The sequence below is a fragment of the Sarcophilus harrisii genome, chromosome 2, assembly GCF_902635505.1.
Source record: "Sarcophilus harrisii chromosome 2, mSarHar1.11, whole genome shotgun sequence".
NCBI lineage: Eukaryota > Metazoa > Chordata > Mammalia > Dasyuromorphia > Dasyuridae > Sarcophilus > Sarcophilus harrisii.
In genome coordinates, this window is record NC_045427.1 from 446,827,887 (window position 1) to 446,854,184 (window position 26,298).

Sequence of the window (26,298 nt, forward strand, 5' to 3'; positions counted from 1 at the left end):
AATTCCACTAACTTCAAGGATTTTATCACATTTACATTTATGTTGTTTTGTGATTAAACAAAAGACATAGATTACAATTAGAAGTCTTTAAACATGATCTAGGCTCATAACTTAATTCATTTTAAAGGAGTAATGGGAAATAAAAAGGGAGTAAGAGACTTGCCGAGTCCACAAAAAACCAAAATAACAGAGGATTAGTTATGGTTAAAGTAGGATAGTATGGTTAAAGAGAAAGAACCTTGGACCAAGATAAATCAGAAGACCTAAGTTATGGTTCTCACTCTGACACTAAAATGCTGATTCCTCAGAACATTACTTATCAGCCATAAAGAGATCACAATATTCTTTACCTCACACTACAAGTGTCTGAGGCCGGATTGAGTGTCAAGTCTGAAGTCAGAAAGATTCATCTTCCTGAGTTCAAATATAATCTCAGTCACTTACCGTTTGTGTGGACTTGGCCAAGTCACGTAACTTCATTTGCCTCAGTTTCCTCATCTATAAAATGAGCTGGAAAAGTAAATAGTGGAAAATACCACTCCAGTATTTTTGCAAAGAAAACCCCAGTATTTCACAAAGAAAAAATAGAAGCAAGAGAAGGCAGACAACTAGATCTACTCAAACTTTTATTCCACTGATATTGATAATGAAGACCAATTGGCTGAAATCCAGGGGGTAATCTCGCACCTCCAGTTGTAGTACAAAGAACTGGAAATAAAGTAGATTTCAAGAATTGAGAATGGGGGGAAAAAAAGGTGTATTACATGAATGTAAAGGAATATTACTACACAGTAAAAAACAACCAATATGTAAATTCAGAAAATCATGGGGAGATTTATACAAATTGGGGCAAAGAAAAGAACCAGAAAAACAATACAACCAATACTAACTGTAATGAAAAGAAAAATAATGAAAAGTTGAACTCTACAAATATAAAGACAAAGAATGACCCAAAAGAAGAGATGAGAATATACATTTCCCCACTGTCTTTATAGAGGTGGGATACCATTGGTGTGGAAGACTGTATATGTTATTAGACTCAGGAATTATATTGGTTAATTCTGTTGAACTGCCTTTTTTTCTATTTATTTTAATATTCTTTGTTACAAGAAATAGCTTTCTAGGGAGGGGAAAGAGGAATATTTTCTGTATTCATAGTGTCCTCATAACTTAAAGTGATGGTAAAATCTAAAACACAGCAACATCTTTGACAACTGGTTAGTTTTCAATTAAAGGCCTCAATTTGGGAAATACACGATTTTTGAGACAATTTATTTTGGATATACCAAACTGTTAGAAAATTTTCTTTAAGAAACGACCAGCTGGACAATTTCAGAAAGACTTACATGATCTGATGCTAAATGAAGTGAGTAGAACCAAGATAACATTGTACACAGCAACAAGATTATATGATGAACAACACTGATGGACTTGGCTCTATATTCCATAATGAGGTGATTCAGAACAATTCCAAAAGATTTGTGATGGAATGTGCCATCTACAGCCAAAAAGAGGATTATATTTTCACTATTTTTGTTGTTTGCTTCCTATTTTTCCCCCTTTTTTCCTTTTTGATCTGATTTTTCTTGTGCAGCATGATAAATGTGGAAACATGTTTAGAAGAATTGCACATGTTTAACCTATATTGGATTCCTTGGTACCTAGGGGAGAGAGGGGGGAAGGGAGAAAAATTTGGAACACAAAGTTTTACAAAGATGAATGTTTTAAACTATCTTTGCATGTATTTTGAAAATAAAAAGTTATTATTTTTTAAAAATAAAGAAAATTTTCTTTAAATTGAGATAAAATCTATTATCACTATAACTTTCTTCCATCAACTACTTCTAGTTATGCCCTGAAGTCTGTCAGATTTCTTCCAGGTCTAATGCATTATGTTCAATCCTTAATTCCCAAGGACCTCTACAATGACCTATCAGTTTCAAGTACCACTATCAACCTAAGCTAATTAATGGTTCTTGATTTTTATGCCCCTTCAAATTTTTTCTCATCATGGAAGGCATCTCGCATTCCTTCTTTTTCCCCCATTCCAGTCTCCCCATATTTAAAATTTTAAATCCCCCCCCCTTTTTTTTTGCTGTACACCACTACTTTCTAAAAATTTACCCCATAGGGAAAAAGCTTGTAAAATGAAAAAAATCAGTATAGAAAAACAATATCAATCTATATAGCTACAATGTTAAAAAAAAAAAAAATACGCCTTTGAATTCATTCTTGAGACTATCACTTGTTGTGTAAGGAGATAAATAACATGCTTTAAATAGGTCCTCTTAAGCCATAGTTCATCAATGTTTTCAACAAAGGTCTTAAGTCTTTAAATCTGCTTTCCTTAAACTAACTATTAGCATAACTGACCACACATCAATAACAAAACTAACAAATTATATAACTACTTCAATAGAAGTAGAAAAAGATTTTGTCAAAAAATAGCACTCATTACTACTATTAAAAATACTGAAGAGCATAGGAATAAATGTAGCTTTCCTTAAAATGATAAATAGTATCTAAGACCCTCACCAAGTTTAACTTGTAATAAGGATAAGGTAGAAACCCTCTCAACAAGATCAGGAATGAAGCTTGAATGCCCTTTATCTCCACAATTATTCAGTATAGTATTAGAAATATTTGTTTTAACAAGGAAAAAAAAGAAAGAAATTGAAAAGATTAGAATAGGCAATGAAGAAATAAAGCTGTCATTCTTTGCAAATGATTTGATTGTGCACAGAAAATCCTAGAGAGTCAATTAAAAAATAATTTAGCAGTCGCAGGATATGAAATAAATTCATAAATCATCAGAATATCTACACATGACCAACAAAGATCAGCAACAAGAAATAAAAAAAGAAATTCCATTTACAATAACTGTAAACAATATATGTGGGAGTCTACTTGCCAAGAAACCAAAAAAGCTGTATGAACACAATTACAAAACACTTTTCACACAGTGAGGTTTAGAAAAATATCTATTGCTCATGGGTGGGCTGAGCTAATATAATAAAAATGACAAACCTACCTAACAATTTACTTATTCAGTCCTATACCAACCAAATTATCAAATATATATAATAGTAACAAACTTCATCAGAAAGAACAAAAGGTCAAGAACATCAAGGGAATTAATGAAAAGAATGCAAAAGAAGGTGGTCTAACTTTCTCAAGCTACATTATAAGGCATCAATCATCAAAACTATTTGGAACAGGCTAAGAAACAAAATGGTGGATCAATGGAATAGATTAGGTACACAAGACACTATTGTCAATAAACACGGTAACCCAGTGTGCTGTATAAGAGCTCACTATTTGATAAAAATTGCTGGGAAAACAGGAAAGCAGTACAGCTGAAACTAAGCACAGAACAATATCTCACACTGTACATCAAGATAAGGTCAAAAAACGGGTACATGAATTTAGACATAAAAGGTGATGCCATAAGGAAGTTAGGAGAGCAAATAATAGTTTACTTGTCAAATTTATGGAGAAAAGAATTTATGACCAAAAAAAGAGAACAAGAACATTATGAAATGCAAAAAAGATCAATTTAATTACATTTAAAAGGTTTTACACAAACAATCAATGCAACCAGCATTAAAAGGAAAGCAGAAATGTCTCTGACAAAAGGCCTCATTTCTGAAATCTATAGATAACTGAGTCAAATTTATAATACAAGTCATTCCCCAATTAATAAATAGATAGGTTTTAAATGAAAAAAAAAAAAATAAAGCTTTCTATAGGCACATGAAAAAATGCTCTAAATCACTACTGATTAGAGAAATACAAATTTTTAAAAATTTGAGGTACACCTCACACCTATCAGATTGGTTAATATGACAGAAAAGGAAAATGATAAATGTTTGAGATTTGAGAAAATTGGGAAAATAATGTATTATTGGTGGAGTTGTGAACTGATCCAACTACTCTGGAGAACAAAGTGCAACTATAATAAATAAATATATATATATATATATATATATATATATACTTACATACACCCTTAGATCCATTAGGTCTATACCCCCAAAGACATCCAAAATAAAAAGGAAAAGACTGATATGTACAAAAATATTTATAGCAGGTCTTTTTGTGGTAGCAAAAAAACTGGAAATTGGGGAAGGGTTCAACAAGTAGTAGTTGATGAATGTAATAGAATAATACTGTGCTATAATAAATAATGAGCAGGCTGATCCCAGAAAAACCAGGAATTACATGAACTAATGTTGAGTGAAGCAAGCAGAACCAGGAGAACATTGTACATAATAACAGCAACATTGTATGATGATCAATTTTGATAGACTTAGCTCTTCTCAACAATATGATAATCCAAGACAATTCCAAAAGACTTATGACAGAAAAACTACTCACATCCAGTTCTTTAACTATGGAGTTTACTCCAAATCAAAGCATACAGTTTTTACTTTGGAGGAGAGGAGGGGGAATTTGGTTGTGGGGATGGCTTTTCCTTTATATTCTGTTTCTTGTTTCACAACATGAGTAAGTTGGAAATACATTTATATAACTGTACATGTACAACCTACCTCAGATTGATTACCATCTTGGGGAGGAGGGAAGAGAGGGAAATATAATTTGGAACTCAAAATCTTATTTTTAAAATGAATGTTAAAAACTATCTTTACTTGTAATTGGCAAAAACAAAATACTATTTAAAAAAACTCTTTGCCTTTAGCTTTGCTGGCCTTTGTTCTCCTGGTTCTATCAATTCTCTCTTTCAATTCAAATTACCCAGGAATCTCTTGAAATTATTTCTTTCATAACTTATGATGCAGCAATAATCCATTAAATATACATTTTATTCAGCTATTCACCAATGATTGCATCTTCTCCTGAAAACCTGGTTCTCTGTATCTCTTTCATATACATATCCTTTTAATACCCGCTTCTAGATCATGAAATTTCACTTGAAACTATTTCCTCCCCATTACTTCTTCTTTATCCCTTTCTCCCATTCTCACTTCAAATGAACACTCTCCCCCAACTCCATATTTGTTAATATTTTTTTCATTCTTTCAAATTATGAGGTAGCAAATTTCACCTCCTTTTTCCTTTCTACATTAGTATATTCTTTTTAGCCCTCCTTCTCTTTCCCCCTTTAAAATTCTCAGAATAGAATCAATCCCTTCCTAAGGTCCTCTTTTTTTTTTTTTAAACTTAACTCCTACCTAAATATGCTTTAAAAGACATTCAGTTCCCTCTTCCTCTATCAAAATGTTAAGCCTTTCAAGAAGGAGCTGTCTTATTTAAGAGCTTATTACACTGCCTGGTACATAATAAGTGCTCAATAAATGACTTAACTTTAACTACAGGTTCGTCTAATTGCTCAAATAAATTTACCTTCCAAAGGTTTCTCTGTAGTCTCCAGTTATTATTTCAAAATTGCAATTCAGCTCTGGTCTTTTCATCAGAAATGCTTCAACATGCTTGTTCCAGATGCAAAATCAAGATAGATACCCAAACAGTATTACAGCAAGGTCCCATTCCTTACACTTTTACCAGATGCCTTCCAATAGCTCTAGAAACTTCACCATACAAGTCCAAATCAAGAAAACCAATAAAAATCACAGTCACTTCTCCAGTTTAAGTTGGCATTGGGAGAAGGGTGTCTGAAGACACTAGGCATTGGGTCTGGATAGGCAAGCAGCATACCAGTGCAAAAATTCCAACTTTAGCCTCACACCAGTAAAGTAGGAACAAGTCTAGGGACCTCTGAATCAACATCAGTACTAGCTGGGAGACACCATTAACAACTTGAAAGATCAGCAGAAAAGTTCTGTAGCAACAGGGTGAGAGTCCAGCACACAATCTCAATGCAGGCCATGACCGCATAGCCCCCGCCCCAGCACTAGCACTAGCAAAGCAAGACTCCGTTGCTTTAGCACATTAGATCTTACAGCTACAGAAGAGCAGGAACATTCCCAACAGTTCCAGGGCAGAAAAGAGAGCTTGTAGTCAGGTCTTTCAGATCTCTGAAAACAGCTACACAAAACTATTGAAGCTTGGGACAGTGCATCCTCTACTCTAGAAACAGAGTCCTACTGTAACAAAGATTTAAAAGCCAACTAATAGGCTAAGAAAATGAGCAGACAATAAAAAAAAGTTTCTGATCATAGAAAGTTGCTACAATGATAAGGAACATAAAAAAACACACTTGGAAGAAGATAAAGTCAAAGCTCCTACATAAGAGAAGAAGAATTGAGTTCAGGCCATGGAAGAGCTCAAAAGGGATTTTAAAAATCAAGAGAGAAGAAAAATTAGGAAAAGAAATGAGAGCAATACAAAAGATAATACAAAGAGCTAGTTAGGAGAAAATGCCTTAAAAATCAAAACTGGCCAATTGGGAAAGGAGGTATAAAAGCTCGCTGAAGAAAACAATAACTTAAGAATTAGAATTGAGCAAATGGAAGCTAATGACTGTATGAGAAATCAAAATACAAAAAAGCAAAACGCCAAAAGTGTGAAATATCTTGTTGGAAAAACAAATGATCTGGAAAACAGAGCCAGAAGAGATAATTTAAAAATTATAGATCTGCCTGAAAGGTATGATGATTTAAAAAAAAAGAAAAAAGGGCATGACATCATCTTTAAAGAAATTATCAAGGAAAATTGTCCTAATATTCTAGAACCAGAAGGTAAAATATAAATTGAAAGAATCCACCAATCATCTCCTAAGATCCCAAAATGAAACTCCCAGGAATATTATAGCCAAATTCCAGAAATCCCAGGTGATGGAGAAAGTATTGCAAGCATCCAGAAAGAAACAATTCAAGTAAAGTGGAGCCACTCAGGATAACACAAGATTTAGCAGCTTCTACATTAAAGGATTGGAAGGCTTAAAATACAGTATTCTGGAGAGCAAGAGAATTAGGATTACAACCAAGAATTACCTATCCAGCAAAACTAAGTATAATCCTTCAGAGGAAAAGGTGGACGTTCAACAAAACAGAAGTTTTTCAAACATTCGTGATGAAAAAGCCAGAGTTGAATGGAAAAATCTAATTTTTAAATATAGGACTCTGAAGAGGCATAAGGAAGTAATAAGAAAAGTGATATAAAGGACTTAATAAGGTTTGTTTACATTCCTACATGAAAGGATGACACTTGTAAAACTCATTAAAACTTTCTCATAGAAGTCTGAAAAACAGAATTTAAAAGTATAGTATCTTTTTAAAATGATGAAATTAAGGAGAGGGGGGGAATGTACTAGGAGAAAGGAAAAGGAAGAAGGTATAATTTGAACTAAAAAATAGGCAATAAAAAGCTTTTACAGTTGAGAGGATGGGGGGGGAGGAGAGGTATAGTGAATCAATCTTATTCTCATCAGAACTGGCTCAAAAAGGAAATAACAAGACACTTAATATGGATATAGAAATCTATTCTAGCCTGCAAGAAAATAGGAGGGGAATGAGATGATACAAGAAAGGGAGAGAGTAACAAAGAGGCACACTGAGGCCACCCCACACTGGGGCTGGCAAGAAACAAAACACTTTTTGAGAAGGGACAGGGTGAAAGAGAACAGAATGGAGGAAATATATAGTTAGCAATAGTAACTGTAAAAAGAATTCTGAAGCACATTTCTCTGATAAAATCTTATTTCTCAAACACAGAGGGAACTGAGTCAAGTTTATAAAAAATAAGAACCATGCCCCAATTGATAAAGGATCAAATGATATGATCTATGCCTAAAAAGGCTATAAACTCATGCATATCCTTTAACCTAACAATATCACTACTAGGAATGAATAACATAAGAAATGTATTTTTTAATTAATAATAATAAAATGAAAAGAACCTATATGTACAAAAATATTTGTACCAGTTATCTTCTCAAGGCAAAAAATTGGAAATTGAGGGGATGTCCATCTATGGAAGAATGGCTGAATGGTATGTGATTGCCATGGAATGTTACTATTCAATGAGAAATGATGAGCAGGATGCTATCAGAAAAAAAACCTGGAATTCAATCCATGACTTCAAGCAAAGTGAAAGGTACTATATACAAGTAATAGCAATGTTCTGGGATAACCAATTGTAAATGACTGCTATTCTCAACAGTATAATGATACATACATAACTACTCAAAAGGACTTAAGGATGAAAAATTCTATCCATAACCAAAGAAGAAATTGATTGTGTCTGAATACAGATTATAGCACTGAGTCTCATTCATATCTTTTCCTTTCTCTCAGAGTTATTTTTCTTGAGTGTTTGGTTTTTTTTAAAATTAGAGTGGGAGATCTATGTTTTTCACAACATGACCTTTCTGGAAATATTTTGCATAACTTTGCATGTGGTTTCTTAGGGTAGGGATAAGGGAGAGAATCTGGAGCTCAAAAGTTAGAATAAATGTAAAAAATTGTTTTAAATATAACTGGAGAAAATATTAAATAAAATTTTAAAAAACAAACAAGTCAAGTACCAACAAAGTAAAGATCACACAAAACTTATCAGCCACAAACAGAAAAGAAGCAGACACTTAGAATATAGCACCCTAGAATGCAAAGGATAAAATAGGCTCACAACAAGAATAAGTTATTCAGCAAAAAATGAGTACAATCCTCCAAGGGAAAGGATGATTCTGGTAAATTTCAAGCTCTCCCGATATCCCACACAAATAGAACAAATTTGCACCTCTAGGCGAACTCTTGAAAAATCAAGAAGACTTGGTAGACCATGGGTCTTCCTGATACAACCTTAGAAGATCTGAAGAAAGACCAGAAGGAATAAACCAGTGTGAAATGCAAACACTTCCCCTTCCGCTCCACAAAAACACCAAATAGGGATCCCTGGGGCTGGCTAGCTGGGTAAGGCTGGAGCCTCAGCAGAAGCCACAGAAACTTTCACCTCCAGGACTGTTTCGGGAACCCGGGTCTGAGTTCAAGAAGACTGAGGGAACCTCAAATAGTCAGGAATACCAAGCCTAGCTGCGCTGTAAAGATGAACCCTAATTGAAAAGGTATCTTACATGCAGAGGCATTTGGGCCTCTGTGAGAACTTGGAGAGTGGAGCTCTTGCTTTCAGATTCCTGGTCAAAGGAGAGAACTGAAGTGAAGGAAGACAGACACATTATTCCCCAGCCCAGGATTAGAGGTACTTACAACATTAATACCTCTTATTAAAAAAAAAAAAAAAAAATGAACTGGCAAAGAAGAATGAATCCCACCATAAAAACATACTATAGGAATAGGGAAGATTGGGGTTCATCTTCAGAGGAGAACACTGAAGTAAAAAAAAGCTTCTACCTCAAAGAGTAATATGAAATGGCTCTCTACCCAAAAAATTTAAAAATCAAATGAGACATTGAAGAAAAACTAGAAAAAAATTTAAAAACACCCAAGAAAAAACAAGATTATGAAAAAAAAGTTAACCAACTAGAAAAGGGGATATAGTCTCAAAGACAAAAATAACTCTTTGAAAATTAGAATTGGCTAAGGGGAAAATGGTGAATCTATGAGACCAAGGAATAACAAAACAGATCATCAATTTTTAAAAAATGAAGAAAATGTGAAACATAAGAAAAACGACAGATTTGGAGAACAGATCAAGAAGAGAAAATATAAAAATTGGACTACCTTCAAGTTGTGACTTAAAAAAAAGGGCCTTGCCACAATAATGCAAGAATAAAAAAAGGTACATAGCACAGAACAAAAGAATAATTTAAAAGAAAGTAAAGATGAACACTTATGAATATAATTTCTTCTACTAATACACTTTCTTGAACTGGTATTTGTTGTTAGATATTTAGAATCCTCCCTGATGTTATGCTGGCCACATAATAATGTTCTCTTTTGTTTTGTTTCATTTTGTTTTGTATTCCTGTTTTTCTTTTTTCTTATTCTGTGTTTCTTTAAATAAAATAAATGTGGAAAAATAAAATAAAATCCTACAGAGGAAAAATGAACCTTTAATGAAATCAGGGACTCTAAACATCACTAATGAAAAGACTAATGTGAGACTTTAAAGTATAAACACAGGAATCAAGAAAAACATAAAAAGGTAAATAAAAATGAACAATCACGAGAGACTGAACAAAGATAAACTATTTCCATTCTAATACAGAAAAATGATGTCCTTTTCCCTCCTCCCCAAACTTATCATCAAGGGTCATTATTAGGAAGTTTAATTCAAAAGAGTACGTTTAAGAACAGTTTTGTTTATTTAAAAAAAAAAAAAAAAGGAAAGGAAAGGAAAAAAGGAGTAAAATAAGTGGGAGAAAGGGACATAAAGGTTAAGGAAAATTATCTCACATAATCAGGATGTACAAGTATATGACTATACAAATAAGAAGGAAAGAAGGGAGAACAGGAAACACTTGAATCTTACTTTCATCTGGTCACAGAAGGAAAGAAAGAATAAACACATGTAAACCCCAAAAGTTGGATACAGAAAGGATGAGAGAAAAGAGTATAAAAGAGGAAGGGAAGATTAAGGGGAGTATTAGTCTTAAGCAAAACAAACTGAGCATATGTAAAAATATAGCAATTCTTTTCTGCAGAGATGATTTGACAAAGGGCTGAACAAGATATGGTATGTATGACATAATACTACTGTTATAACATGGGAAAACTTGTATGAACTGATATAAATGGAACCAAGACAACAATTTATATATAATGGCAACAATATTATAGCTAAAATTGAAACTGAAAAGATCTATAAACTTTGATCAGTCTTATGACAAAACAATTCCAGAGGATCTTCTGAAAGAAGTTAAGTCTTAGGGTACAGAATAAGACAAAATGGGGGAAAGAGGCATGGCCAATGTGAAAATGTGTTTTGCTTAACTATAAATGTTTGTAAGGGAAAAGGAAGGAAGGAGGAGGCATTCCATGCTTAACAGGAGGAGGGAAGGAACAAAAGGGAGGGGAGAAAGGAAGGAAAAAAAGAAGTAAAAGGAGGGAGGCAGGTAAGGAAGGAGGGAAAATCCTCTACTCCATTAAACATCCATTTTTCCCCAGGAGGTCTATACTGTAGCATAAATTTGGACAACTTTCCTTTGAAATAATATATTCCAAGATCTGTCATTTGCTGTAGAAGCTTCCAGGTCTTGCATAATACTTAAGGACTCTTTTGGTCCTTGAAGTCCTACTTTCTGGATTCTTACAGCATTTTTCCTGTGACATGGAAAAAAGATTTTAGGGTTTTTTTTTATTTTATTTTAAGAATTTATTTTACATCTTTTGTTTTTCACACCGCCTAGATTCTTATGTTCTTCCCCTCCTCACAAAGAGCCATATAACAAAAGTTGGGTTTTTTTGTTTTTACAGAAAGAAAAAAAGAAGACAAAACTCCTAGGAAAACTGATCAGTACATAAAATAATTGATATTTTATGCAAAAACGCTTGGGGATCAAAGCCTTTGCAAGGGAACATGGGAGGTTTTTTCTGATATCAAGATTTTAATTTTAACATTCCTTAGACTTTTTTCTTTTCAAGTTCTTTTTAGGTCAGTGGAATCAAATTCAAGTAAAAATGGGGGCCACTAATCCATAGGGATTCCTAAGAGCCACATATTGACTTACTTTTTAAATATATTATCTATGTTTTATTGTATTTTATATTATGATATATATGTCCCAATTATATTTTAATTTGGTTCAGACTGCACTCAAATGTTTCCAAGTGGACCAGCTTTCCTTTCTGGTGTATTCTCCTTTCCCTGGGATTTGTGGGACTTGTGAAAGTTTAATTAAAAGAACATTATTCTGGCCTGTAGGCTTACTTCTATTCTCGAACTTGTTTATAATAATGATGACGATGACTCACATTACTATAGCATGATATGATTTATTAAAGCACTTTCCTCACAAATAAATATTAAGTATACTCTGTAGATGAGGAAACATTTTCAACTATTACAAGAGTATGGTATGGAGTATAACTTCATTTTTGAATCCTACAATTAACAACTACCATCTCAAAAACATTTCATTAGATGAAACTCCTTCACTGAGGATTTGTAGCTTTGATCCCATTCTCTCTAAATAGTCCCCATAATCACTGCCTCTAAATTATTATATATATATATATATATATATATATATATATATATATATATATATATATATATATATTATATGTGTAGGTTTATATCCTATTATTTATAACCCACCCAAACAGCTTTCATGTTAAAACATTTTACCTGACCTTTATATCTCCTCAAACTGTTATCCTGTATTTCTTCTTTGAAAGCTAAATTCTGAGAAAAAGCTATGCCCTCTCCTTGCTTCCACTTATTCTCTCCTTATTCACTTCTAAACTACATGCAATCTACCTTTAGACACTATCACTCAAAATGAAATGGCTCTCCTCCAAATTTATCAAGAATCTTTTTAACTGACAAATCCCACTGCCTTTTCTCAATATTCATACTTCTTGGGCTCTCTACAGCATCTGACAGTGCTGACCACCCTCTCCTCTAAGAAATGTTCTCCTTTAGGATTTCCTCTTCAAGGTTTTCATGATACTGCTCTCTTGAGATTCTCCTCCTGCCTGTGTGCCTGCCCTTTCTGAGTCTTCTTTGTTGGATCCTTCAGCCCCTAACTGTGAATACACTACAAAACTCAATAGACTCCTTTCTGTTAAAAACCAGGGAATTCTTATCTGTCACGGACAGGCTGTTTTTAGGGATCTGGGGAAGAGTTGCATTTTTAATATTTTATTTTTCCCCAATTTTACTTAAATCAAGAAAACTTTAACATTCATTTTTACAGGATTTTGAGTATCAATTTTTTTTCTTTCCTTCCTCCCTCCTTCCCCTCCCCTCTTCTAAAGATGGTAGGCAATTTGATAGTTTACATGTGCTATTATGTAAAATATATTTCCATTTTAGTCAGTTGTGAAAGAAATAGACCAAAAATTTTTGGGGGGGAGGGGAGGAAACACAAGGAAAAAAAAATGTTTCAATCAAACAGATTGGGGGAAGGAGATGGTAGAGACCCCCCCCCTTTTCCAGACTGAACTATGGTCTATGATCTTCTCAGAATAAGGTTTTTAAATACATAAAGTGTATATATAGAATTACAGAAGATACTAAAGTACATTCGTTAAAATATTTTTAAAAAACAAATTTACAGCTGATACTTAAGAACTCTGATCCATACAATGACCAATTATATATTCATTCCACAGGATTCATGCTGAAACATACTACCCATATAGAGCTGATGGATTCAACAGTGCAGAATGAAACACATTTTCTTTTTTATAGAGGGTGGGCCAATGTGGGAATTTGATTTGCATAACAATACATACAGGTTGGTTTTTCTTACCTTCTCAAGGGGTAGAAAAGATGGGCAGGAGGGAGGAAAAATTCAGAACTGAAAGTAAAAAACATTTTTTTTTTTTAAATTTCACAGATCCTGGGGAACTAATTGGCACAATGTATGGAACACCAGCCCTGCAGTCAAAAGGATCTGAGTTCAAATCTAGCCTCAAGGCACTAGCTATGTAAGTGAAATGAGCAGGACCAGGAGATCATTGTACACGGCAACAGCAATATTATATAACAAGAAATTCTGATGGAAGTAACTTTTCAAAAAAGATGATTGAGGTCAATTCCAATCACCTTGTGATTAAGAGAGCCATCTACAATCTACACCCAGAGAAATAGCTGTGAGAACATGCATCATAACATAGCATTTTCACTTTTTGTTGTTCACTTGCATTTTGTTTTCTTATTTTCCTTCCTTTTTGATCTGATTTTTCTTATGCAGCAAGATAATTATATAAATATATTTACATATATTGGATTTAACATTTATTTTAACATGTATAAACATATTTGGATTGCTTGCCATCAAGGGGAGGGGGTGGAGGGAAAGGGGAAAATTTGGAACACAAGGCTATTCAAAAGTCAATGTTGAAAAATTATCCACATATGTTTTGAAAATAAAAAGCTTTAATTAAAAAAAAAAAACAAGAAATAAGAATGCAATGAAAGACAATATTCAATAAAGAAAAAGGAAAAAAAAAAGAATGGCTATGTGACCAAAGACAAAAGTCACTTAATCCTGACTGCCTCAAAAACTTAAACAAAATAAAATTCACAAACCCCAGCTTAAGAATATTCTTTCTTGGTGACCTTATCAATTCTCCGTAATTCAATTATCATTTCTATATAGATATATATATATATCTATATATTAGAGCTCTAGATGTATATACATCCTTAATCTCTCCCCTGAACTCCAAGTCTATATTACCAACTGTCTATTGAAAATTTCAAAGTAGATATCCCATAGGTATCTCAAACTCAACATGTCTAACAAACAGAAGTCATCTCCCGTGTCCCCAAACTTACCTATTTCTCTTATGGCTACTACAATCTTTCTAGTCACCTAGATTCGTAATCTAATCATTATCAACTCTTCCCTCCCTCGTTCCCCATTTCTAAATGCCAAATCTTGTCTATCTACCTCCACAACGTATCTTACTTATTTATTACCTTCTCTCAGCTCACTGCATCCTCATCCATTCTTTCAATAACCTCCTAACTGGCCTCCCAGTATCCAGTTTTCCCTCTCCAATCCCTCCTCCACAAAGTTGCCAAAGTCATATCCCAGAAACAAAGATCTGATTATAATTACTCCCTTTCCTCAATAAACTATAGTACCTCCCTACTGACTTGGAATAAAACACAAAGTTACTACTGAGCTTATATCCCAAAGAGATCATAAAGAAGGGAAAGGGATCTGTATGGGCACTAATGTTTGTGGCAGCCCTCTTTGTAGTGGCCAGAAACTGGAAACTGAGTATATGCCCATCAACTGGAGAATGGCTGAATAAATTGTGGTATATGAATATTATGGAATATTATTGTTCGGTAAGAAATGACCAACAGGATGATTTCAGAAAGGCCTGGAGAGACTTACCCGAACTGATGCTCAGTGAATCGAGCAGGGCCAAGAGATCATTATATATACTACTTCAACAAACAATACTATATGATGATCAATTGTGATGAACTTGGCCATCTTCAGCAATGAGATGAACCAAATCAGTTCCAATGGAGCAGTATGAACTGAACCAGCTACACCCAGGGAAAGAACTCTGGGAGATGATTAAGAACCATTACATTGAATTCCCAATTCCTATATTTTTGCCTGCCTGCATTTTTTATTTCCTTCACAGGCTAATTATACAATATTTCAGAGTCTGATTCTTTTTGTACAGCAAAATAACGGTTTGGTCATGTATACTTATTGTTTATCTAATTTATACTTTAATATATTTAACATCAACTGGTCATCCTGCCATCTAGGGGAGGGAGTGGGGGGAAGGAGGGGAAAAATTGGAACAAAAGGTTTGGCAATTGTCAATGCTGTAAAATTACCCATACATATAACCTGTAAATAAAAGGCTATTTTAAAAATATTTTTAAAAAAAAAAGAATAAAACACAAACTTCTTACTTTTCCAGTATTATAAATTACTCCCTCTTCCTGCATTCTATCTTATAGTCCATCCATCACATGATCTCCTTTTAAGTCCCCTATGCCAGTAATACACCCTCCTTGCCTCTACTTCTTGGAATTTGCAAATTCCTTCAAAGTTCACTTCAAACTTCACCTCTTATGTGGTTTTCCTGATTACCCAAGTTACTCATATCCTTACCCCTAAAGACCTATTTATTTTGAAATAGTTTGAACATATTTATCTTTGTACATGCAATATAATTAAGCTCTTCAGAAACAGAAGCTATTTAATTTTTGTCTTGGCATGCCCACACAAAGCATTGTGCCTCACACACAGTAGGACTTTAGTAAATGATTGCTTAATGACTTTGAAGCTATCCAATAGTAACTCCCTCAACTATCATTCTCATAACCTAGTCAATCAATTTCCACCTCCTGAAAAAGAAAAGTACCTACACAAAGCAGGAGTTTAATATTTTTTTAAATGACTAACTGAACTGTCCAAAGTCACATAGTTATTAAGTTATAAGAACTGGTATTTAAAGAGCTTATAAGCACAAATCAGGTAGTCTTTCCTTCAAAGAATTAGCAATTTGGCACAATACTTCAGATAAGTTTTCTCTGAAAGGTTGCCAATACATGTTCCTTATACCTTGATTTCTCCACATTTACAAAAGTATATGAGCATTATCATTTATTTCAGTCAATACTGAAGTTCAGAATCCAGCATCAAAACTATTTCATACACTCAAAAAAATGGGGCGAGGAGACAGAAGAGGGAGATAGAGAGAGGCAATTACAGTAAATCAGCTTATCCAGGGTCAAACAGCTTGTTAGTGTCTGAGGCTAAATTTGATCTCAGGTCTTCCTTCTGTCTCCAAGACCAGTGCTCTATCCAATAAGCTACCTAGGTGCCCTCACAAAAATTTGTTAAGGGACTATCTGATGCCAAATATCATGCATGATGTTACAAAATAAAAAAGGAAATACTATATTGTTGCTGCTGTCATGGAATCGAACACATAACTCTTGTTGTGTGTATTTTATATCAAACATTGTGATAGGTCCTGAAGGAGATAAAAGGATAATTATCTTTTTTAAATATGTAGTCCTTACTATGCCCAAAGGGCTATCAAACTGTGCATACCCTTTGACCCAGCAGTGTCTCTACCGGGCCTGTATCCCAAAGAGATCCCAAAAAGGAAAAGGGTGCATGTGCAAAAATGTTTGTGGCAGTCCTTTTTGTAGTGGCAAGGAACTGGAAACTGAGTGGATACCCATCAGTTGGAGAATGGCTGAATAAATTATGGTATATGAATGTTATGGAATACTATTATTCTGTAAGAAATGATCAGCAGGATGATTTCAGAAAAGACTGGAGAAAGTTACATGAACTGATGCCAAGTGAAACGAGCAGAGCCAGGAGATCATTATACACAGCAACAACAAGACTATATGATGATCAATTCTGATGGACATGGCTGTCTTCAACAATGGGATGATTCAGACCAATTACCAATGGTCTTGTGATGAAGAAAGCCATCTACAACCAGAGAGAAGACTATGGGAACTGAGTGTGGTTCATAACATAGCATTTTCACTCTTTTTGTTGTTTGCTTACATTATTTTCTTTCTCATTTCTTTCCTTTTTTATTTGATTTTTCTTGTGCAGGAAGATAATTGCATAAATGTGTGTGCATATATTGGATTTAATGTATTTTTACCATGCTTTAAAAAACAAACACATAAATAAATAACTGTGTAGTTCTTGCCTTCATAAAGTACATAATCCAGCAGGAGACAAATAAACACAGAAAGACACAAATTTGCCATAGAGGGAAAAATTGTACAACAGAAAATAACAGTAAAATGTGCGGAGGGTACAAAGCACTAAGAAGGCTAGAAGGAAAGCAACCTCATTGGGGAAGAATGGGAAAAGTAAGAAATCACAAAAGGATTCCTAGAGAACATGGTGTTTGAGGTAGGCCTTGAAGAATGGACAAGATTCCAATAATCAGAGATGGATGAGAATCACACTAGGCATGGAAAAGATTGTTAACAAAAGTTGAAGCAAGACAAGCCTAAGAGAAGGAATTGGAAGTCATCTAGTTTTGGCATGTGGATCAGGGCTTCAGGAGACAAAACTAGAAAAATATTGAGTGCAGTAGATAAAATAAGGACTGCTTTGAATAGCAATTTAGAAGTTTAGATTTTATCATAAAGATAAGAGAAAGTCAATGAATGTCTCTATGAACAAAAATGGCAATTTCAGAGCTTTGCATAGTTGTAATTCACATTTCTATACAGCTTTTTAAGATGTACAAAGTACCTTCCTCCCAGCTATCTTAATAATATAATTATTCCTATTTTATTGATAAACTAAGACTCAAGGAGTTAAAGAATTTTCAAGGTCATACAGCAAATAAGTCTGAAAGGCTAATGTCTAACACAAAAACAAAATTATCACAACAGAATAATAAGGGAGAGAGGAAATGACTTGCATATGGTCATATAAGAAATGAGTAGCAGAGCCATATCTCAAATGCAGGTCTTCTAATTCCTAATTGCTGTGCTCTTTCCATATACCTCACAACCTTATTAAGTTGTATTACAGCTTGTAAGGATTACTATAAATAATTTTTGGTTAAGTTCCAGGTTCATTTGATAGTAAATAGTAAAGTGGGAAAAGTACCTATTCTTTTCCCTTTCACAAAGTACCTCCCCTCATTCCCTTATAAAAATAAATCCAAGAACAGTAATTTCCAGAAAGGGTGATTAAACCCAAAGTAAAATAGCATCAGCAATATACAAGGGGTGGTCTTTGTATTTACATCAAATATCAATATAAATGAGCAATGCTCCTACACTTCACAGAATAATTATATTGACAGTCTACTATGTATAAAAACTATGTACCTAAGAGGCTCATAAGCTGACAGAAGGGAGGGGAAAGAGAGGTACAGAATATTAGTCATTTCCAAAATATTCTATTTAAATATCTGTGCTATGAAAAAAACCTATTTATTATCACTTATAAAATTATAAATTCAGAGCTGGAAAAGAGCCCCAGAAGTCATCTAATGCTGCTTTATTTTACAGAGGAGTAAGCAGGCAGAAGACATTTATTCTAATTCTGACTCTGACATTAAGCATGTGATCTTGGACAAATCACTTCAAGTCTACCTGTTTCTCCATATTCAAAATGAAAAAAGACTAGATGAATGATTTGTTAGCCTTGGGGTCCATTAACTTGTTTTAAAACATTTCAAAACATTGTGGCATATGTATTTCAATAACTGGTTTCCTTTATAAGCTTTGCATTTAAAAACATTTTAAGAAGGAGCCCAATGATTTCATCACTAAACTGTCAAGGAGTCCATGACACACACACACACACACACACACACACACACACACAAAAAAAAGGTTAAAAAGCCCTGATTTAACATGGCCCTCTTCAACAATGAGATGAATCAAATCAGTTCCAATAGGGCAGTAATGAACTGAACAAGCTACGCCCAGGGAAAGAACTCTGGGAGATGACTACGAACCGCTACATAGAATTCCCAATCCCTCTATTCTTGTCTGCCTGCATTTTTGATTTCCTTCACAGACTAACTGTACACTATTGCAAAGTCCGACTCTTTTTATACAGCAAATTAACTATTTGGACATGTATACATATATTGTATTTAACTTATACTTAACATATTTAACATGTATTGGTCAACCTGCCATCTGGGGGAAAGAGTGGGGGAAAGGAAGGAAAAAGTTGGAACAAAAGGATTTGCAACTGTCAGTGCTGAAAAATTACCTATGTACATATCTTATAAATAAAAAGCTATAATAAAAATAAATAAATAAAATTTAAAAAAAAAAAAGCTCTGATTTAGAGAAACCCTAATCTAGTCCTTTAGCTCCAATGTTCTAACATTCTCTTCTGTGTTCTAAAGTCTCAAACTGTGACATTCCATGATTTTAGGACTGTAACAATAAACAAAAAAATACACAGCACACTAAAGTCTTTCCAAAATTAGATTTTAAGACAGTTTATCCTGCACTGAAATGGTTAAATTCATTTCAGTGAATAAAAGCTGAGCAGACCAATGGGAGATTATGAAAAGCCCTGGCACCTGAAATATACTGCAGATGAGCAAAAAACTGCAGGTGCAGAGCGGTAAAGAGCTACACCTTAACAGTGACCTAGAAATGCCAAGGGATTTATTACACAACTTGCTGCAGAATTCTCACTTTTCAAATGGAAATGAACCATGAAGTCACACAATTCAAAAAGGACTGTGATTTTATTATAGAGACAAACAATTGTAACCATTTGAATTCTACTAAAATTGAATAAACTAATGAATACAATATTTCTGATAAAGTTGTATTATGCCAAGTTAAATATAATCAGGAAACCAAACACCTGGATCCCTGAGCTACTTACTTATCAAATAGGGTTACATTTAAAGAACACCATGACATAATAGAAAGAGCACCAGACAAGGACACCAACTCAACTACTTTAACTTAATCAGTTATCTGACCTTGAGAAAGACATTTCATCTCTATGAGCTCGAGTTTCCTCCATTCTCTAAAATGAGGGGGATGGATAAGACCATTTTAAAAGTCTCTTCCACTTCTAACATTCTGTTCTCAGGTTCTTTCCAAGTCTAATATTCATGACTCTATGACCCTGAATGATTCTATAACCCTGAATGCAAGAAATCCTCAAATTAGGTATAGATACCTTCATCTAGTCAACTCACTAAACATAGGAGATATATACTTCACTTTCATGAAATATTGATCCTCCAATTTCACACCAATATTTGATTATATCTATTCATTACGTCATTCTTTCCATTTTAATTACCATATAAATTTAACATCTCAATAGTTTCCTAAAATTACACAATGAGGTTTATAATTACCTAGTCAAGGACAGTTTGTCTACAGCTGAAGAGATTCTGAAAAACAATCAATCTTCAAACTTGAAAAAAACTATGTGAAAACAAAAATGAGGCAAAATGCAAAAGGCACCTCAATTGTTCCACAATCTAGTGAACCCTTTCAGTCAACAGAAAGAGAAATTACCACTCAAGGGGAATGTCTCAACCCTCTGGTGAAATAAATTAATGACTAATAAAGCAATTTACTATTTACATTTTGCCATGAATGAATAAAAGCTCAATGTCACAATCCTCTGGTGAAATAAATTTACAGATAATAAAGCAATTTACTATTTACATTTTGCCATGTCAATCATGACCAGCATTTGAAAGCTTTTCAAAACTAAGAAAAACAAAACTACAACACACAAATTTTTAAATCATTCCCTCAGAAAGACTTGTGAACTGTCAACAGGATTAGAAATCATGCAATCATCACAACAGAGCAATAAGATATTGGGAAGATAAGCAGTGGACTAGAGAGATTCGAGTTATCTTGGATCTGTAACTAACTTTCCAGGTGATCTTGGGGAAAATCACTTCATCTCTCTAAGCCTCAGTCCCTTTATCCATAAAAGAAGAGGGACTAGACTACATGAATTCTAAAATTTCTTCTAGCACCAAGATTCTGTATTTTAACGTTCTGTTTTATAAGATCCTTTCCAGCTCACTCTGATTCTGAGTTTAGAAATTAACTAAAATAAAAATGAAAAGATGAACATCCAAATTAAATGCACTTGCTCTGAGGGGAGATCTCATTTCTCTTTTCAAGTTATTCAAAAAGACAAAGAAAATTCAACTTTGATTAAATACTTGCAAAACTTTATTGCAAAGGGTCATTATCTGTTCTTAATTACTCAGGGGTTTAGCAGCCCAAACTGACTTATGTTAGTTTCTGTGGATGATTAAGGAATATACATGTCCCTCACAAGCAATTATGACTGAAGAATCTAGCCCAGCAGAGCATTCAATAATAGAATGCTGCCTACATGAGATAGCTATGTATTCTATAAAGCAAGAGTTAGCCTCATTTTGCAAAGCAACTACAATTCAAGGAAACAGAATTTCTCCTTCATCTAATGTTCCCACTGAACATCCAAATGACACAGTATAAAAAGTATTAACTACTTTTAAATTCTGCAGAAAGGAGTGGGGCATGGAAAAGGAGAGAAAGAAATGTTTATAATCAATATTTATTTAGCTTTATTCTTTCAAAGGGACTCAAACTTAATATAAACTATTCTCAATTCTCTTGAGATACTGAAGGATCAGGTTTCTGTAGGGGAAAGAAGTATAAAGGGGATTAAGTGTCTCATCCAGCAAGTCACTGGGAAAATAGAAACTGGAACCCACTTACATAGACTCCCAAGTCCAAAGTATTCAGGAAATAGTCTGAATTCAAAGGTTCTTAAGTTTGGAATATTTTGAAGAATCCAGAAATTATTGTCCTTAGGCCTAAAACTTCATAAGGTTCTGAAGTATAACAAGTATGCTAAGTAGCACTAGAATACTAGGCCTCAGTTTCCTATGTGTTAAAACAAAGTGCAGACAATTTCTAACATCCCTCTCTCTTCCAGTTCTAACATTCTATATTCTAAGGTCATTTACTTTCTAGCTCTAACAATCAGTTTGATTTTCTTCTATCCTAGATTACTCATGGCCTCACACAAAAAATGGGAAATGAAAAAGAAAAAATTAGCAATGCCTATAGAAATTTTCAAAGGTTACCCCTAGTCTTCTGGTCCAAAACTATTTAAATCACTGCCAAAGAATTAAGATCAAACATAACTGCCAATAACAGTATTCCATAGGATTATCACACCTCAGCAGAACTTCCAGTAGATGTCTCAGTATGTATATCTGGAATCTGTAGCAACTCACATCCTCAAAAACACTTCCCTCTTTCAAAAAGAAAACATGAAATATATGCATGTTCTTAGTTTTACTACTTCATGATCTGGATTTTTAAAAATCTATTAGGCTGAAGATAATATATTCTAACAGAATAATAAATTCAAAATGTGCACCGTTACAAATTCGAATTATTTTAAGCTTGGCCTCTTCTTCACTTAACCTTCCTCTGTTTATAGTTAAAATTCAGCCAAAGAGATCTCATAAAAATATCCTTAACTAAAAACGTTCAGACATTTTCTAAATTGTCAAAAGTTGGAACAATTGTGCAGAAAGCTAAAAGTCTTGTTTTAAAAATACACAAGAAACATTTTAACATATTGTATGAAATCTAAGAAGTAATATTATTTCTGATGAATATGCTCAAATTAGCCATTAAGATGTCAACAGACTAAATTTAGGGATTCCAAAAAGGAAAAACTTTCTCTACCTAGAACTGACCTATTGGGGAACCAACCCTCTAGCTTACTGAGACAGTCAAAAGCAAGTTTCTTTGATCCTTCCAAATCCCAAAGAATGTAACACTAGCCACAGAACACAAAGTGGGAATGGCACTAAAATGTCTGTCCTCAAACCCCTAAGAGTTATTTCCCCATGTATTTGGCAGGCTAGTGGAACAGTTCCTGCACCAGGCACACAGAACCTACTCTCTTCAACACTAAAGCTAGCTGCCCAGGAAGAAGCCAGGCCGGCCCAGCAGCAAGCCAAATAATAGACCCAACAAGGCTCAAATAGTAAAATAAATTCCTGCAGACCTATTTTCTCATTGTGAGGCCCTCAGAGAACACATCGACAAAACTGGAAGACACCAAGTACTCCATCCCATTGACTAGGTCACAAGGGCAAAATTCATCTTTTACCTAAAAACCAAACCCAATTAACCAAAACACCACAATATTCTAGAATCTCCCCATTATCAAGGCCCAGAAGCATAAAAGATACATGAAAGAACAAGTGAAAGATTTTTTTTCATTTAACAAATGCTTTACTGGACTTTTGTGTCCAAAAACACAAAAGCAAAACAGTAAACAGCCACAGTTCATACATACGCAGAACACTTCTTTACATACTAAATTATATAGACAGCAAAATGCTACAGAAGAGTACTGAATATAGAACTGGAAAACTTGAGTTGCAATCTCAATTCTTCTAACTACTACTTATGAGACCCTGACCAAATCACTTCTTCTAAGAGGACTGGAACAGATGACTTTTAAATTCCTTCCCAGCATTCTGTGACTTATAAAATTTAAAGAGTCCCTTGAAGCTTGAAGCCCAGACCTGGCTCAACTTTAAAATGACCTCTAATTGGCTCTAAGTGTGTAGTCAATCATCAAAAAACAATTACGTTCCAGTTTTCTGTTGTTCTCCCAATTTCATCTTACCTGGGAAGTTTAAGAATTCATATTATCCTCCAGCCCAATATTCTTAGCACTCACAAATTCAGGACTTTTAGCTCTAAGCATCATACTTCTTTCTAACAGTGCAGAGGGTTGCCCCAAAATCTCAAAGTTTTTCCCAACCCTCCCCTCCATGCTTCCTTGAATCTTGCAATTCTGCAGCACTTAATATTACTTAAATATATGGTTCCAAACAAAATGACAACTCTGTGAGATAATTCAAGTATTATTTTTCAGAATTTTGCAGATAAAGACCAAGGTTCAAAAAGGTTCGCGTTGTGTCCATAACAAGTAAGTGTAGGAGTTTAAACCCAAATTGTCTAACTTGAATACTAAAAGCTGCTTCTCATTTATCCCCTCCCCATTCATTCTAAGGTCTGCAACCATGTCTGACTAACCTCCTTTGTGCTAAGAACCAATGTTTTTCCATCTCAGGAGATATGTCATTCAACTTCATTATCATAAATACTGGAATTTTGTCTCCAAGATATCACCTCAATACTTTATTAAAGCTCAAAATGCATAAACTTGATCAATTTTCCAAAACCCTAGCACCCTAACATTCCCTTCCACTTTCTGCTCTAATAAAATCCAAATACACACATACATACATACATACATACACACACACACACCCCCTCACCCTCTATACTCTAACCTCAAAATGCATAAACCTAATCAATTTTCCAAAACCCTAGCATCCTACCATTCCCTTCCACTTTCTGCTCTAACCAAGCACACATACATACATACACACACACGTCTCTGCCCATCTACCAGCTAAGTTACAATTTATCTGGGCATGACCTTACCAAAAATCCTCCACCGACCCAAGTCTTCCTCCTTAGAATAAAGATCCCAAATCATTTACTCTTCCTCTGGATGTCAATAACACACCCCTTCCCACTAGAACCTCTTGTGCTCCCTTATCTCACTATACTGCTCCTTCCTACCATTCACTCTACCCACCCCACCCTACCCCCCGCTTCTCTCTCCTTATTCTTGACCCCCACCCATCCTCTCACCTGATCCTCGGCCTCCATTCTCACACTCCGTCCTCCAGCCTTCACTCTCTTCTCCATCCTTGAACCTTCTCCCCGTCCTCGAGCCTCATTTCTCTCCCCGAACCTCACCTCTCTCCCCGATCTTCTAGGCCCTCACTCCCATCTCGAGTCCTCGACCCTCCCATTATCCTCTCCCCATTTTCAATTTTCCCTTCATTCCTTCCCCACATTCCCCCGACCACCCCTCCCAATCCGCCCCCCCCCCCATCCCTAACACACAGGTCCCCATCCTGTGCCACCCGCCTCTCCCCTTCCCGGATCCGGTGGTGTTGAGCGCGGGCTCTCTCCCCCACACATATCTCATGCTTCATCTTCGTCCTCTTCCCCCTCCCCCTCCTTCTCCAAAGGTGAATATACCGTCCTGCCCTTGTCGTTCCCGGGACGCGGCGGCGGATACAAAGCCCGCCCATCCTCCCTACCGGGGCCGGGCCCCAGAGAGGTGGGGGAGGCGCTAGAATCCTTCTCCCAGTTCCAAGCTCCCCGGGGCTCCCCGCGGCCACGGCTGCTGCTGCTAGGGACACACACAATAAACAATGCGGAGCAGCGCTCGGCCGGCTCCCAACCGCCACAACGGCCGCAGCCAACCGCCTCCAACCGCCGACTGCCCGCCCGCTCCTAGACGCCTACCCGAGCCGGCGCCCAGTCCCCGCTGCCGGGCCCAAACCCGGGTTCCCTCTGGGTTCCCCGCACCGCCGCCGCCGCCGCCGCCGCCTCCTCAGCTCCGGCTCCTCGGTCTAGCGGCGGCGGCTCCGGCTCCTACTGCTGTTGCTGCTGCTGCCGCGGCTGCTCTGGCGGCGAGCGGGGCTTCGGCGGCGAGCACGTGACCATTCTGGCTCCTCTCATTGGTAGGCCCGGGGAAGGGGCGGGCCCCGTCGCCGCTGAGGAACGGAAGCCCGCCCCTCGCTCTCGCTTTCCCCCCCCCCCTCCCTTTCCTTCTCTCCCTTTCACCCCTCCTGCCCGTAGTGCCGCACCTGAGAGCCTGAGCCAGCGCCCGCCGCCGCTTGCGCCAACTACGCACCTGGGACGCGCTAGTGCGCACGCGTGGGAACTGCCGACTCGGCCGGCCGCACCTGCCCGGGCCTGAGCGACCGAAACTCTATCCCTGCTTCCCTCTGGCCCCTCCCCTCGCTTACTCCCCACGTTCCCAGGGCTACACCTGAGCCCTGCCGCGCCATTGTCAGAGCGAGGGACCTTGGAGCGCGCGCTGGCTGCGTGTTCGCGGAGCGGAAACTCTGACGCTTCCCGGAGGAGGCGGAGGCGACCGGATTCCTTATCTAGCCGCCGGCCTGGTCCTAGTTACCGGCAGAGGATTGCTCCCTGCGGCGATTTTGGAGGCAGTTTCCAGACAGAAGGAAACAGTAGCGACCGGGAGGGAGAAAAGGATTTAAAATGACGGGAGTTAGAGGGTGGTCTTTCGCAGAAAACGCCGGCTTCACAGCTAGAAGGCAGCGGGCGGGCTTCATTAACAAGAACCCTAGATTCGGAGTCTGAGGTCCCGTTCGGGTCCTCTCGCTGCTATTTGCCGTGTGT

General features: G+C 36.1%; 1 protein-coding gene across 8 annotated transcripts in view; it reads right to left on the reverse strand.

Annotated features, from left to right (window-relative positions):
- STRBP (spermatid perinuclear RNA binding protein) overlaps nt 1–25,504 on the reverse strand; it is a 153,665-nt gene extending 128,161 nt beyond the window's left edge. For all 8 annotated transcript variants that reach the window (XM_031954274.1, XM_031954272.1, XM_031954271.1 and 5 more), the window contains exon 1: nt 25,396–25,504. The gene's annotated coding sequence lies outside the window, so the exon portion shown is untranslated. The remainder of the gene's footprint in view (nt 1–25,395) is intronic.
- Nucleotides 25,505–26,298: the final 794 nt, after the last annotated feature.